Here is a 15,278-nt window from a genome sequence, read left to right as displayed (position 1 = left end):
GGTCAGCCCATAGATAGAAAGCTTTCTTAATCAACCCACCTAGAAGGAAATGGTGTTATACTTGAACAAACACAATTCAACACTGCCCAGAAAAAGAGATGTAGATATAGAGAAGCAAGATGGTGGAGTAGAAGGACGCTTGTAGCTCACCCTCTCCCACAAATACACCAAAACTCACATCTACGGACCTATTCAGCCAACCAGAGCACCTGCCGAACTCCGACAGAACATTGCCCTCTTCAGAAGACAAAGATGCCAAAAATCTGGTAGGAGAAAAGGAAAAAAGAAAGAAGAAAAAGCAAAACAGTGCGAGACTGATCCCGCGGGGAGGGAGCAGCAAAGGAGGACTGGCGCTCGTTTGCTGGGTCTCCCCCTCTCCAAAGGAGAGGCCAGCAGGACAGGAGGGGAGCCTCTGAGGCTCAGATCTGCCCGAGCACCCCTTGACCAACAGAAGTTAAATGGGCACAAAGGGTCCCTGCAACACCCAGCCCAAGACGCAAGCCAGCAGCTGGAGCTGGGACAGGCCACTCAAGCTGGGTGGAGGACTGGACAGTTGCACTGAGGCAGCCCTGGGGGACTGCAGGGGGCTGCGCGCCATAGCCAGGAGGGGATACGGAGCAGAACAACCTCGGTCCCCCATAAATTGTGAAAAAAGCAAAGCAACACGTCTGGCATGCCCTGGGGCGAGGGGTGCCATAGTCTTTGTCTCCTCAGACCTGTGCCGCCATTACTGGCGCTTCTTGTGAGAAGAGAGGTGGGGTGCAGCCACAGCCACCATCTCCTCCTGTGTGCAGCGCCTGGGCAGGGGCGGGGCCGAGACCTGAATCCGCACCCAGGAACTCCACAACCTCCTAGGCAGGACTGAGACTTGTTTACAACCCAAGGTAGATAGGATCTTTCTGCTCTGGTCTCTCAGAGAACTCGCACCGCCAAGACAAACAAGGAGCTGAGATTTGGCACAGAGCAGGGGCGGGGCCTTTCAGCAGTCTTCCCTGAGTCCAACTTCGGAGCACCGACAGGAGGCAGAGTGGGCAGCTGCACAGAACAGCGGAGTGACCGGCACCAGGAGAGGGCAGGCAGCCCCCCACTTTCCTGGCAGGAATGCAGCACCTGACCATGGTGCTGGGAGGGGGCGCAATCAGCCCACCTGCCTCGCCCAAGTGCAGCATCTGATGGCGGCATCGGGAGGGGGAGTGACCCGCCCGCCCACCGGGTAAGAGCTCAGCACCTGACCCAGTGTTGGGAGAGGGTGTGATCTGCTAGCCAACAGCCACTGGAAGCAGCACAGACAAGGGCACTAACAGAGAGCCTCTGGAAACAGCAAGCTGAGTACGTGAAACAGGGCGAAGACACAAAGACCTTTCGATAAAATCATTAGGAGCACACCGTCTCCAGGAGAACTAGATAACTGATACTCCTTAAGACACAGTGCCAGAGAGATATGAGCAATATGAAGAAGCAGGGGAACCACTCCCAATTAAAAGATCAAGAGAAATCCCCTGAAAGCACGATCAAGGAAATTGACATTGATGGCCTACTAGTTCAAGATTTCAAAAAAGGAGTGATCAAAATACTGAAGGAACTAAAAGAAACAGTGTTTAGAGATATAAAATATGTCAAAAGTGAAATAGAAGCTATAAAGAAGCAAGTAGAATTAGTAAACTCATTGGCTGAGATGAGAGCTAACCTAAGGGCTGTACAAACCAGGCTAGATAATGCAGAAGAACGAATAAGTGACCTAGAAGACAGGACAACAGAAAGCACCCAATCAAAACAGCTGAGAGAAAAACAAATAAAAAACAATGAAAACAATATAAAGGACCTATGGGATAATATAAAGTGTGCCAATCTACGCATAATAGGGGTTCCAGAAGGGGAAGAAAGAACAAAGGGGATTGAAAAGATATTTGAGGAAATCATGACTGAAAACTTCCCAAACCTAAAGGAATCAGATATCCAAGTACAGGAGGCTCAGTGGCTCCCTAACAGGAAGAACCCAAACAGACCCACACCAAGACATATCATAATCAAGATGGCCAGAGTCAAGGGTAAAGAAATGATCCTAAAGTAGCAAGAGAAAAACGAAGAGTGAGTTACAAGGGAACCCCCATAAGGCTCTCAGCTGATTTCTCCACATAAACACTACAGGCCAGAAGGGAGTGGCAAGATATATTCAAAGTCCTGAATGAAAAAAAGATGCAGCCTAGGATACTCTATCCAGCAAGGCTATCCTTTAAAATAGAAGGAGAGATAAAGAACTTCACAGACAAGCAAAAACTAAGAGTTTAGCAACACTAAACCCATGCTAAAAGAAACATTGACAGGTCTACTCTAAATAGAAAAGAAGCAGGATGCTACAAAAATGAGAAACTCATAACTGGAAAGGAGATAACTGCCATGAATTACAAAAAGAATAAACACAAAATTGTAAAAGAAGACATCTAAATCATTAAGAGTGGGAGAGGGAAGCAAGGAAAGCCACTATGGAAAACAGTATGGAGATTCCTCAAAAGACTAGGAAGAGACTTACCATATGACCCAGGAATCTCACTCCTGGGCATATATCCAGAAGGAACCCTACTTCAAAATGACACCTGCACCCCAATGTTCATAGCAGCACTATTTACAATAGCCAAGACATGGAGACAGCCTAAATGTCCATCAACCGATGACTGGATAAAGAAGATGTGGTATATTTATATGATGGAATACTACTCAGCCACAAAAATCGACAACATAAAGCCATTTACAGCAACACGGATGCTCCTGGAGAATGTCATTCTAAGTGAAGTAAGCCAGAAAGAGAAAGAAAAATACCATATGAGATTGCTCATATGAGGAATCTTAAAAAAAAAAAAACAGAAATACAAAACAAAAACAGACTCAAAGACATAGAATACAAACTTGTGGTTGCCAAGGGGGTTGGGGGTGGGAAGGAACAGACTGGGATTTTAAAATGCAGAATAGTTAAACAAGATTATGCTATATAGCACAGGAAAATATATACAAGATCTTGTGGTAGCTCATAGCGAAAAATAATGTGACAATGAATATATACATGTTCATGTATAACTGAAAAATTGTGCTCTACACTAGAATTTGACACAACATTGTAAAATGACTCAATAAAAAATGTAAAATGAAAAAAAAAGAAAAAGATGTAGAGATAGTGGGACATATACCCATAATGGTAAACTGTTATTACTAAGTGAAAATTGGTTACAGTAAACAGCCTTGGAAGGTAAAACAATCAGAAAGTGGCCACCTGAGGGCTGGGCACGGCAGAGTCTGGTGCAACTCAGCCTTCACGGTTTGTCATGGGAGTTATCAGAGGTTGTAGGATCGTTGCAGGGATAGAGTTTGTTACTTTTAGTACCTTAATTATAAGTCCAGCTCTTCAGTTCACAGTCAGAAGCTGCTCTGTGTCTCTGTCCAGAATCCTGACTGTCACTTTTGGTGGCCTGGGCATTAGTGGTTTCACGGTTAAAAATGACCCACAACTGGTTCAAATGAGGGAAGGGAGCATGACCAACAAGGTTATGTCTTGGGTGAAAGTTTTGGGGATCAGTGGTGCATAGCTGTGTCTGAACTCAGAAATGGTAAGAATTACAAGTCCTCAAAGAACACACGGCCCACATCCTTCATTCCCAATTGTTACATAGAAGCATTAAAGTTCAGAAAGTTCAAGGTCAAAGTGAGTGAAGGAGAAAGCTCTTAGGATCCATTGAGTAAGGATGGCCTCACATCTCACCCAAGCAGAAGGAACCACTGCTATTTTCCCAAAGATTGCAGCTTAGGAGGGTTAACGTCACTGTTACGCCACTGAGAAATGGTTACTCAATAATTCAATTGAAAAACATTAATAATTTGATTGAAAATAATTAGTTCAAAAGGAAAGTTAGTAGAAAATGAAAATCCTTACCACTAATTTTTCTCTTCTTGGAAATTTTTGTACATCATATGGGTAATTTCCCCAAATTTCGACTTTTTAACACAGTATTATATATACTTATGGAATTCTTGGTTTGAGGTGATAAGGTTGTCCTTTTCTCCCTTTTATTTTCTAAATTTTTTAGACATTTATTTGTACTCACCTCACTTAGCATTGTTTGCAATTTTTTTTAATTTAGCTTCCCTCTCCAAATGAATCATCTAAAACAAATCTGTCAAAAATGAAAGTTTGCAATCACTTCTCATTCTTTAAACCTGTCTACAATCAAGAATAAAGTGCCAATTCTGTCATAAATTTCTGGCAATTATATTTACTCCCTCAGTAATTTTGCCTTTTTCCTAAATTTAAATTCATTCCTATCAGTATTGCCTATTTATATCTTCAGCTGTTTTCCTACCTTGTCAATTGCACATTGCTTTTATGCTTTGGAAACTCTGTGTAACTTCTCTGCAACATTATGTTGCAATCATTTAATGATGTACTGGTATTTTTTTTTTCCCTAAAACTCAAGGCTATGGGGGAAAGCATGAAAAACCTCAGTAAAGATTTAGGGAACAATCTCTGCCTGAGCTTTTAGATTTTGGCATTAAGGGCACAAACAAATGCAGAGGAGTGAGATGTGACTGGCAAGATGTCCTGTGAGTGAACAGCAGGCCAACAGCTGGGTACCTACAGATGGCATCACTGCCAGCCTGGGCACAGAATCCTACCTCACACATTTGCGGCAGAGTCAGGAGTTGAAAATTCAGTATAAATCCTGATCTATACAAATCCATATAGTATATGTTTAATGTAATTTTAAAAATAAGCTTTTCTACATAAAGACAAGCACACAGATGTTTATAGCAGCTTTATTCATGGTTGCCAAAAAAAAAAAATTGGAAGAAACCAAGATGTCCTTCAGTAGGTGAATGGATAAATAAACTGTGGCACATCCAGACAATGTGATATTATTTAGCAATAGAAAGAAATGAGCTATCAAGCCAGGGAAGGACATGGAGGAAACTTAAATGCATTTACTAAGTATAAACAGCCAATATGAAAAGGCTATATACTGTACAAGTCTAACTTTGACATTCTGGAAAAGGCAAAAAAAAACATAGCTAGAGTGAAAGGATAAGTAGTTGTCAGTGGTTAGGGGAAAGGAGGGTTGAGCAGGTGGCGCACAGAGGATTTTCAAGCCAGTAAAACTACTCTGATACTATCATGGTGGAGACCCGTTATTGTCCAATTGTCCAAATCCACAGAACGTGCAACACCAAGAGTGAACCTAACGTAAACTATGCACTTTGGGCGATAGTAATGTGTCAGTGTAGATTTATCAGTTGTAATAAAAGCACCACTGTGGCATGGGGTGCCAATAACAGAGGAGGCTGGGCACGGGGAGAGTCAGAGGTATGTGGGAAATCTCCCTACCTTCCCTTCAATCTGCTCTAGAAAAATAACGCCTATTAAAAAAAATTTGGACATCAGTATTAATAACAAGAACAGCTAACCCTGAGTGTTTAATCTGTGCCAGACATCACTCTAAGTCCTTTATATGTGTCGATGTGTTTAATCCTCAGAAAAGCCCTGTAAGGTAAGCATAGCACGGCCTGCATGTCACCGATGAAGCAGCGAAGATGCTGAACAGCTTAGAGACGCACAGGGTCGCGTGGCTGCGGCTTTCACCTGCGGGCAGTCGGGCTCCAGACTTCAGTCTCTGCCACTACATCTAAGGCTCTATGCTGAACCCTCACAGCGGAATAGCAGTTGTGTTATCAAAAGGGAAGGACGGAATCACTCCAAGCTGGGTTGTGAGGAGTGTTTCCAAAAGACCTCCCAGTTGGAGCTGCACTTTGACCTGTGCTAAGAGGCCCTGACCCCTCACCCCACATCAGCACGGCTCTGGCAGGAGGCCTGTGCAAGTGTGCTGCCCGCGGGGCTCTGCCACGCTGCCCGAGGTGGACTCGGGATGGGTGTGCGGGTCCTCACCCCTACAGAAGGCTCTGATTGAAGCTGTGCCATGCACGGGAAGCTCACGGGGATTTCACAGCCACCTCTTCCGACTTGGGCAAAGGGCAGCGCTGTTTGTTTTCATGGGAACTGAGCTGGAGGAGCAGAAGGTGATCCAATGTAGGCCCACATGTATCGTGTTAAGGACACACAGGAACCATGGCTTTGAACTTCAGCACTGATGACTGTCTTTCATGCAAGTAAAGGAAAAGCAGCCTGTGAGTATCGATGGGGTTCTCAGCAGGCTGAGGATCTCTGCTCCCCACTGACATACCCTCCAGGTGGCTCAGGGCTGACCTGGCCGTGCCGGGGGTCCATCACAGGAGGTGGCCCTATATCCCATGTCAAGAGCCCCGTGACTGCCTCCCCCAAAGTAACCAGCGCCATGGAGCCCAGCTTCCTTCTCTCCAAGAACCTGCCTAGCCCAGACACTCTCTCCTGTGTGCCTGACACCCTCCTCCCCTTCTCAGGAGGTTTTAACAGGAAGGAAGCCCTCATCCTGCTTTGCTTCCGCCCAGGGCAGCCTCAGAAATGTGGAGGTGATGTCTGAGGGACCCCTGAGGAATAGTTGTCCAGGATCAGACGGAACTCAGAGCCACCTGGCCAGGAGCACAAGGGTCTGGAGGCAGAAGCTTCCCTGTGCTCCCCCAGTGCCCCCCCTCCTCCCCCAGTCATGTGGCCCATTGTTCTACTCTCCTGAATCATATAGTAGGCTCCAAAGTCTACCTAAAACAAGCACACAAACCAAACAAATTTACATCACCTTAGGGCTGAGTCCTTTCCCAAGTAATTGCCAACCAGGGCAACTGATAACTCTGCTGCCACTACGATGATACTGACGGCTTCAACCTCGTCTTCCTCTCCTACAGGCATCTCTGGTTTAAAAAGAAGACTGAGGCAGGCAACGTTTAACCCAGCAGATGGCCTTCCTAACAGTGGGATTTCTGGCACTGTGACCTGGACTGGTGTTTGACGTCATGGCCATCTGTCCCTTCTAGTCCCCTGGACTCCCAGTGGGTGGACTTCATCACCCATATCTATCTGTCCACTCAAATTGACCTAGCCGCCCTGAGGTCATAGGCTCGGTTCCTGCAAGTTGAAGGGGTTCTGCACCAAATCAGGGCCACAAGAGCTGCCTATTCCCTGTGCCACTTCTGTGAAAGCTGGCAAGTCACAGTAGGCAGAGAAGGCTTGAGCCCGAGGTCCTTCCAGTGGCAGCTTTGCTCCCTTGAAGAATGAAAAGCCTAAGCATCACGGGGGTCTGCACTGAAGTAAAACCGTGATACTGACGAAGACATCTGCCTCCCAAGTTCCTGGTGAAGATCCGGGAAGGACTGGACAAGGTTTTGTGAACTATAAATACTGCACAAATGCAGGCAGTTTTATTGTTAGAAGCTAGGGTGTTAAAATATATTTAAAAGTCCATTGGGTGCTCTCTTCAGCAGCACATATACTAAAATTGGAACGATACAGAGAAGATTAGCATGGCCCCTGTGCAAGGATGACACGCAAATTCGTGAAGCGTTCCATATTTTTAAAACTTCCCAAACTTAAAGAAGGAATCAGATACACAAGTACAGGAAGCTCAGAGGGTCCCAAACAGGAAGAACCCAAATAGACCCACACCAAGACATATCATAATCAAGATGGCCAGAGTCAAGGATAAAGAAATGATTCTAAAGGCAGCAAGAGAAAAGCAAAGAGTGAACTACAAGGGAACCCCCATAAGGCTCTCAGCTGATTTCTCTACACAAACACTACAGGCCAGAAGGGAGTGGCAAGATATATTCAAAGCCCTGAATGAAAAAAAGATGCAGCCTAGGATACTTTATCCAGCAAGGCTATCCTTTAGGATAGAAGGAGAAATAAAGAGTTTCACAGACAAAAAAAAAGCTGCAGGAGTTTAGCAACACTAAACCCATGCTAAAAGAAATATTGAAAGGGCTATTCTAAATAGAAAAGCAGCAGGATGCTACAGAAATGAGAAATGTACAACTGGAAAGGTGATAACTCATGAATTACAAATAAAGAAAACACGAAATTATAAAAGAAGACATACAAATCACTGAGAGTGGGAGAGGGAGACAGGGAAATATAGAATTTTTTTTCTTTCTTTTTTAAATTTTTTTAACAGTAGGATGGGTTTGAGATCATGTTATTATCAGTTTATTTAAAACGGGTATAGGTTAATAGATTTACAAAAAAGGGTAACCACAAGTCAAAAATTTACAAGGGAGTCACAAAAATTAAATAAAATCCATGATAATATAAAGGAAAATTACCAAACCACAAAAGGAAGAAGAAAGGAACAAAGAGGATATACCAATTCAACTGCAAAGATAAGTTCAAAATGGCAATAAACACATATCTATCATTTATGACTGTAAATGTTAATGGACTAAATGCTCCAGTCAAAAGACATAGAGTGGCAGAGTGGATAATAAAGCAAGAACCTTCAATATGCTGCATACAAGAGACCCACTTTAGGGAGAAGGACACATATAGATTGAGAGTGAAAGGATGGAAAAGGATATTCCATGCAAATGGAAAAGCCAAAAAAGCAGGTGTTGCAGTACTGATTTCAGACAAAATAGACTTTAAAACAAAGGCCATAAAGAAAGATAAAGAAGGACATTTTATAATGATTAAAGGAGTGATACAAGATGAAGATATTACACTCGTTAATATATATGCACCCAATATAGGAGCACCTAAGTACATACAAGAATTACTAACAGAGATAAAGGGGGATATTGATGGGAATACAATCATAGTTGGAGATTTTAACACTGCATTAACATCACTAGACAGATCTTCCAGACAGAAAATAAACAAGGCAACAGAGAAATTAAATACTACAATAGAAAAACTAGATTTGGTGGATATTTTCAGAGCTTTACACCCCCAAAAAATAGAATATGCATTCTTTTCAAGTGCACATGGAACATTTTCCAGGATCGATCATGTACTTGGACACAAAAGAAACCTCAACAAATTTAAGAAGATAGAAATTATCTCAAGCATCTTTACTGACCACAATGCCATGAAACTGGAAATCAACAACAGAGAAACAAAGGAGAAAAAAAGAAAAGCATGGAGATTAAACAATATGTTATTGAAAAAACAATGGATCAATGAGGAAATCAAAGCTGAAATTAAAAAATACCTTGAGACAAATGATAATGAAAGCACAACCACTCAAAACCTATGGGACACAGCAAAGGCAGTGCTAAGAGGGAAGTTTATAGCGATACAGGCCTTTCTCAAAAAAGAAGAACAATCTCAAATAAACAAGTTAACCCACCACCTAAATCAATTAGAAAAAGAAGAACAAAAAGCCCCAAAAAGCAGCAGAAGGAAGGAAATAATAAAGATCAGAGAGGAATTAAATACAATAGAGATTAACAAGACCATAGAAAAAATCAACCAAACCAAAAGCTGGTTTTTTGAAAAAGTAAATAAAATCGACAAACCTCTGGCCAAACTCACAAAGAAGAAAAAAGAGAGAGCACAAATTAGCAAAATAAGAAAGGAAAATGGAGAAATTACAACAAACAAAATAGAAATACAGAATATCATACGAGAATATTATGAAAAACTATATGGAACCAAACTGGATAACCTAGAGGAGATGGACAAGTTTATGGAAACATACTGTCCACCAAAAATGAATCAAGAAGAAACTGAACACTTGAACAATCTGATCACTAGAAAGGAAATAGAAATAGCAATTAAAAACCTCCCTACAAATAAAAGTCCAGGACCAGACGGCTTCACCGGGGAATTCTACCAAACATACAAAGAAGAACTCATACCAGTCCTTCTCAAACTCTTCCAGACGATTGAAAAGGAGGGAATACTCCCAAACTCATTCTATGAAGCCACCATCACCCTGATACCAAAACCAGGCAAAGACACTACAAAAAAAAAAGAGAATTATAGGCCAATATCACTGATGAACATAGACGCCAAAATCCTCACCAAAATTTTAGCAAATAGAATCCAACAACACATAAAAAAGATTATACATCATGACCAAGTGGGGTTCATCCCAGGGACACAAGGCTGGTTCAACATACGCAAATCAATCAATGTAATACATCATATCAACAAGAGAAAGGACAAAAACCACATGATCATCTCAATCGATGCAGAAAAAGCATTTGATAAAATTCAACACCCATTTATGATAAAAACTCTCGCCAAAGTGGGTATAGAGGGAACATATCTCAACATAATAAAAGCTATATATGACAAACCTATAGCCAGCATAGTTCTCAACGGTGAAAAACTCAAAAGCTTCCCACTAAAATCTGGGACAAGACAAGGATGCCCACTATCACCACTCCTATTCAATATAGTCCTGGAAGTCCTAGCCACAGCAATCAGGCAAGAGAAAGAAATAAAAGGGATCCAAATTGGAAAAGAAGAGGTAAAAGTGTCATTATATGCTGATGACATGTTACTATATATAGAAAACCCTAAAAGGTCCACAAAAAAGCTACTAGAGCTGATCGAAGAATTCAGCAAGGTAGTAGGTTACAAAATTAATGTTCAAAAATCAGTTGCCTTTCTTTACACTAACGATAAATCAACAGAGAAAGTAAAGAAACAATCCCCTTTAAAATAGCACCCAAAGTAATAAAATATCTGGGAATAAATCTAACCAAGGAGGCGAAAGAATTATACACAGAAAACTATAAACCATTGATGAAGGAAATTAAAGAAGACTTTAAAAAATGGAAAGATATTCCATGCTCTTGGATTGGAAGAATCAATATTGTTAAAATGGTCACACTGCCCAAGGCAATCTACAGATTTAATGCAATCCCTATCCAATTACCCAGGACATATTTCACAGAACTAGAACAAATCATAATAAAATTTATATGGAACCATCAAAGACCTAGAATTGCCAAAGCATTACTGAAGAGAAAGAAAGAGGCTGGAGGAATAACTCTCCCAGACTTCAGACAATACTATAGAGCTACAGTCATCAAGACAGCATGGTATTGGTACCAAAACAGACATATAGACCAATGGAACAGAATAGAGAGCCCAGAAATGAACCCACAAACTTTTGGTCAACTCATCTTCGACAAAGGAGGCAAGAATATACAATGGAATAAAGACAGTTTCTTCAGCAAATGGTGTTGGGAAAACTGGACAGCAGCATGTAAAACAATGAAGCTAGAACACACCCTTACACCATATACAAAAATCAACTCAAAATGGATTAAAGACTTAAACATAAGACAAGATACAATAAACCTCCTAGAGGAAAACATAGGCAAAACATTATCTGACATACATTTCAAAAATTTTCTCCTAGAAGAAATAAAAGCAAGAAGAAACAAATGGGACCTAATGAAACTTACAAGCTTCTGCAGAGCAAAGGAAACCAGAAATAAAACAAGAAGAAAACCTACGGAATGGGAGAAAATTTTTGCAAGTGAAACCGACAAAGGCTTGATCTCCAAAATATATAAGCAGCTCATACGACTTAATAAGGAAAAAATAAACAACCCAATCCAAAAATGGGCAGAAGACCTAAACAAGCAACTCTCCAAGGAAGACATACAAATGATCAAAAAACACATGAAAAAATGTTCAATATCACTAATTATCAGAGAAATGCAAATCAAAACTACAATGAGGTATCACCTCACACCAGTCAGAATGGCCGTCATTCAAAAATCCAAAAATGACAAATGCTGGAGAGGCTGTGGAGAAAGGGGAACCCTCCTACACTGCTGGTGGGAATGCAGTTTGGTGCAGTCACTGTGGAAAACAGTGTGGCGATTCCTCAAAAGACTAGGAATAGACTTACCATATGACCCAGGAATCCCACTCCTGGGCTTGTACCCAGAAGGAAATCTACTTCAGGATGACACCTGCACCCCAATGTTCATAGCAGCACTATTTACAATAGCCAAAACATGGAAACAACCTAAATGTCCATCAACAGGTGACTGGATAAAGAAGAGGTGGTATATTTATACAATGGAATACTACTCAGCCATAAAAACCGACAACATAATGCCATTTGCAGCAACATGGATGCTCCTAGAGAATGTCATTCTAAGTGAAGTAAGCCAGAAAGAGAAAGAAAAATACCATATGAGATCGCTCATATGTGGAATCTAAGAAACAAAAACAAACAAACAAACAAAAACAAAGCATAAATACAGGACAGAAATAGACTCATGGACAGAGAATACAGACTTGTGGTTACCGGGGGGGGGGGGGGCGGGGTAGAGGGTGGGAAGGGATAGACTGGGATTTCAAAATTGTAGAATAGATAAACAAGATTACACTGTATAGCACAGGGAAATATACACAAAATGTTATGATCAATCACAGAGGAAAAAATGTGACAATGAGTGTGTATATGTCCATGTATGACTGAAAAATTGGGCTGAACACTGGAATTTGACACAACACTGTAAAATGATTATGAATCAATAAAATGTAAATAAAATAAAATAAAATAAAATAAAATAAAATTAGCTGAAACTGGAAAAACAAAAAAAACAACAACAAAAAAAAAAGTCCATTGGGGATGTAGTATCATATGTAAATGTTCATTCACAATTTTATTTTAATTCCTCTGGTCAGCAGCACCCCACTTAAATTAATGCCTCCGTGACCAGCATTGTGTTCTGTGCACAGGAAAAGCATAAGCACTGGGAGAGACAGCCGTGCCCTCTGCACACTTATTGTCACACATGCTAAGTAACTATACAAGCAATGCATCCTCCTTGTTACTGGCACCTCACTTGCAAACACAGACTTCCAAGCAACTCAAACTCAACAGCCGTTGCCCATCCGACCTCTTTCACCTTCACAGTTGTCCAAGATCCCTTGGGCAGGACCCCATCATTGTCCCACCCCCTGCAGCAGAGCCCCACTAATTCTGCCCCCACTTCCCCTGCCCCTGTGCCAGACCTCCTTCCAACGGAGCAGGGGGCAGACATGTAGGATTTGAATCATCCCGAGGTGGGACTCGGAACATGTTCTTCCAGAGATGATGCAGTGAGCCCAGTGGTATTCACAGGGTCTACTCCCTCCAGGCTGCTCAAGATGCCCCTGTCTGTTCTTCGTTACCCCCCCCCCAAAAAAAGTGGGAAAAACAAATGAAGAAATGAACCGTCAGCTACATGTGATTGGGGAGGCTAGCCTAAGAACTAAACCCCGTATCACAGGCTACCCTGGGAACTATTGTTAAACCAGAAGAAGAAAGAAAGGAGGGTTTAAAAAATGACCCTAAAAAGTGAAAATATGTATGCGCATATGTGTTTGTACATAAATACACAAGCATGCGTGGAAATGGGAAAGAAAACGTTCTAGGTTATTAACATCGGTTGGTAGGGGTCAAAGGGTGAAGGGCAGAGAGAATAAAGAAAAAGAGAGAGCCAAAGATAAAAAGAGAGAATTAAAAGAAAAAAACTAGTATTTAGAATAGAACCACATCTAAGTAAAACTAGAAAAGTGGAATGAGAATTCCCTAGAACAAGCCAAATAAGACATCAGGTCTAACCCAAGTGAGGAGATGAGCTGAATGTTCCCAAACACACAAGCAGAGAAACGAGGCCTGAGGCCAGGAACCCAAAAGGCACCCTCACGGCAGCGATGCCCGGGCCTGAGTGCTCCCTAAGCCGTGCAGGGCCCCCACAGACCAGGCTTCCCACTAGCATGTCCAACTCCAGCCGAGGACGGGTCCAAATAAAACGGTTCACACAGCTATGCCTGCATCATATGAGCTGAACTAACATCAACAATTACATCAGGAAAAATGTGTTTACCTTGGTTTCCCGCCACAGAAAATGGGTCCAAAATGATGTTGAACACACGCCTTTCATTCCTGCTTCTATTAGAAGGACAAATAATTTAACAGGTGGAATTCAGAATTCCACAGTTCCTTTTTTTTCCCTTTTTCTTCTTTTACTGTGGAATACTAAACATTCCACTTTTGGTCAGCAGAATCTGGAACCCTTCTTAGCAGACCTTGGTGAGTTCTATTTATTTTGCAAAAGCCCTCTAATGCTCACACGAGCAGTGAGTTGGAAAGGCCTGTGGAGTCCAATCGGACTGCACTTTTGCCTGTTATCAGTACAATATGTTGCTTCAACTGAGGGACCAAATTCTCTGACTAAGTCCTCCAAGAATTGATCCAGACAGCGAAAAGGGAGGAAATTCATTTGACTTTAACAAGGCAATTGGTCCAGACTTCATACAATATCATTTCAGTCTAGAATTTTCATCGTCACTGCCAAAAACATCAAACAGAAACATTACAGGACTTTCACTCCATTTTCATTCTCCAAAAAATAGCCATCCTGTTCCAGGCCTGAGCAGCAAGAAAGGAATTAAAGGGAGAGGGGGTGGGGGATCGTCACATGAAACACTTAACTGTTTCTCACTGCCTGATTTCCAAGCTTCATGACAATTATTAATAAAAAGTCAATGAAGTTTTGAAATTAAGCACAATTGGAAGTTTCCCCATGTGTCAAAGACTCTCCTCCTCAAAGACTCTCCAACCATATTCATCGGGTCATCACACTCACCTTTCCTCTTTTATTTATCTGTCCTGTGTAATCTCTAGTAGGTTACACGGGGAATTGCAGTGTTTATGCTAGATATTTATTGCGAAGTACCTCAATGATCTATGTGAATTAGAGTGCATTAGTAGGGTAACTCTGCTACTGTGAGCAAGCCCCCAAATGTATAATGTGCCAAACACAATAAATAAATAACTTTCTCCCATAAAATCCAAAATAGGTGGCACAGATTGGTGGCAGGCCTTCCACATGAGATCCAGGGACTCATGATCTTTGCTCATATGCACAGTTCTCTACTAGGACCATGGAAACTGTGTTGAGCCAGGAGACACAGGGTCAGAGAGCAGAAAAGCCAAATCCACTTCTTAGAAACCTAAGCCCAGAATGACACACGTGACTCCCATTCATTGCAAAGGCAGTCAGAATATTGCCTAGCAGTGTGTTCAGAGGAAAAGGAAACACCTCTCATAAAAAGCTAGCCACTGTCGGACTGGAACTGGAGCCAACTGGAAAAATCCATACTTTCAATAATCCCTATCTTATTGTATATATTTGTATTTGTATTATATTGTATTAGGGTGTGTGTGTCCCAGACAACTGGACGACAATGACCCAGCGGATTTCAGCACCTGACACTTGCCACAGATAAACATTCAGGGGATTCTGAAATGGTTCCCGACTGTAAAACTCAAGTCCAAAGTGATTCAGACACACTTCTAATGATCCAAACTCAAAGGTAGACAGTTTGTCTAAGCAAGAATTTGGGGAGC

The 15,278-nt window shown here is 41.8% G+C and overlaps 1 long non-coding RNA gene and 1 other non-coding gene across 4 annotated transcripts in view; one reads left to right on the top strand and one right to left on the bottom strand.

Moving 5' to 3' along the window:
- The window catches only part of LOC107033821 (uncharacterized), a 263,656-nt gene that overhangs the window by 188,294 nt on the left and 60,084 nt on the right, over positions 1-15,278 (bottom strand). The window lies entirely within an intron of this gene.
- Positions 7,377-7,483, top strand: LOC116283531 (U6 spliceosomal RNA). Its single transcript, XR_004193165.2, has one exon. It is a non-coding gene; the product is annotated as a U6 spliceosomal RNA (small nuclear RNA).

The sequence above is a fragment of the Vicugna pacos genome, chromosome 15, assembly GCF_048564905.1.
Source record: "Vicugna pacos chromosome 15, VicPac4, whole genome shotgun sequence".
Taxonomy (NCBI): domain Eukaryota; kingdom Metazoa; phylum Chordata; class Mammalia; order Artiodactyla; family Camelidae; genus Vicugna; species Vicugna pacos.
The sequence above is the reverse complement of the archived record's forward strand: the minus strand, read 5'-3'. Positions and strand labels throughout refer to the sequence as shown.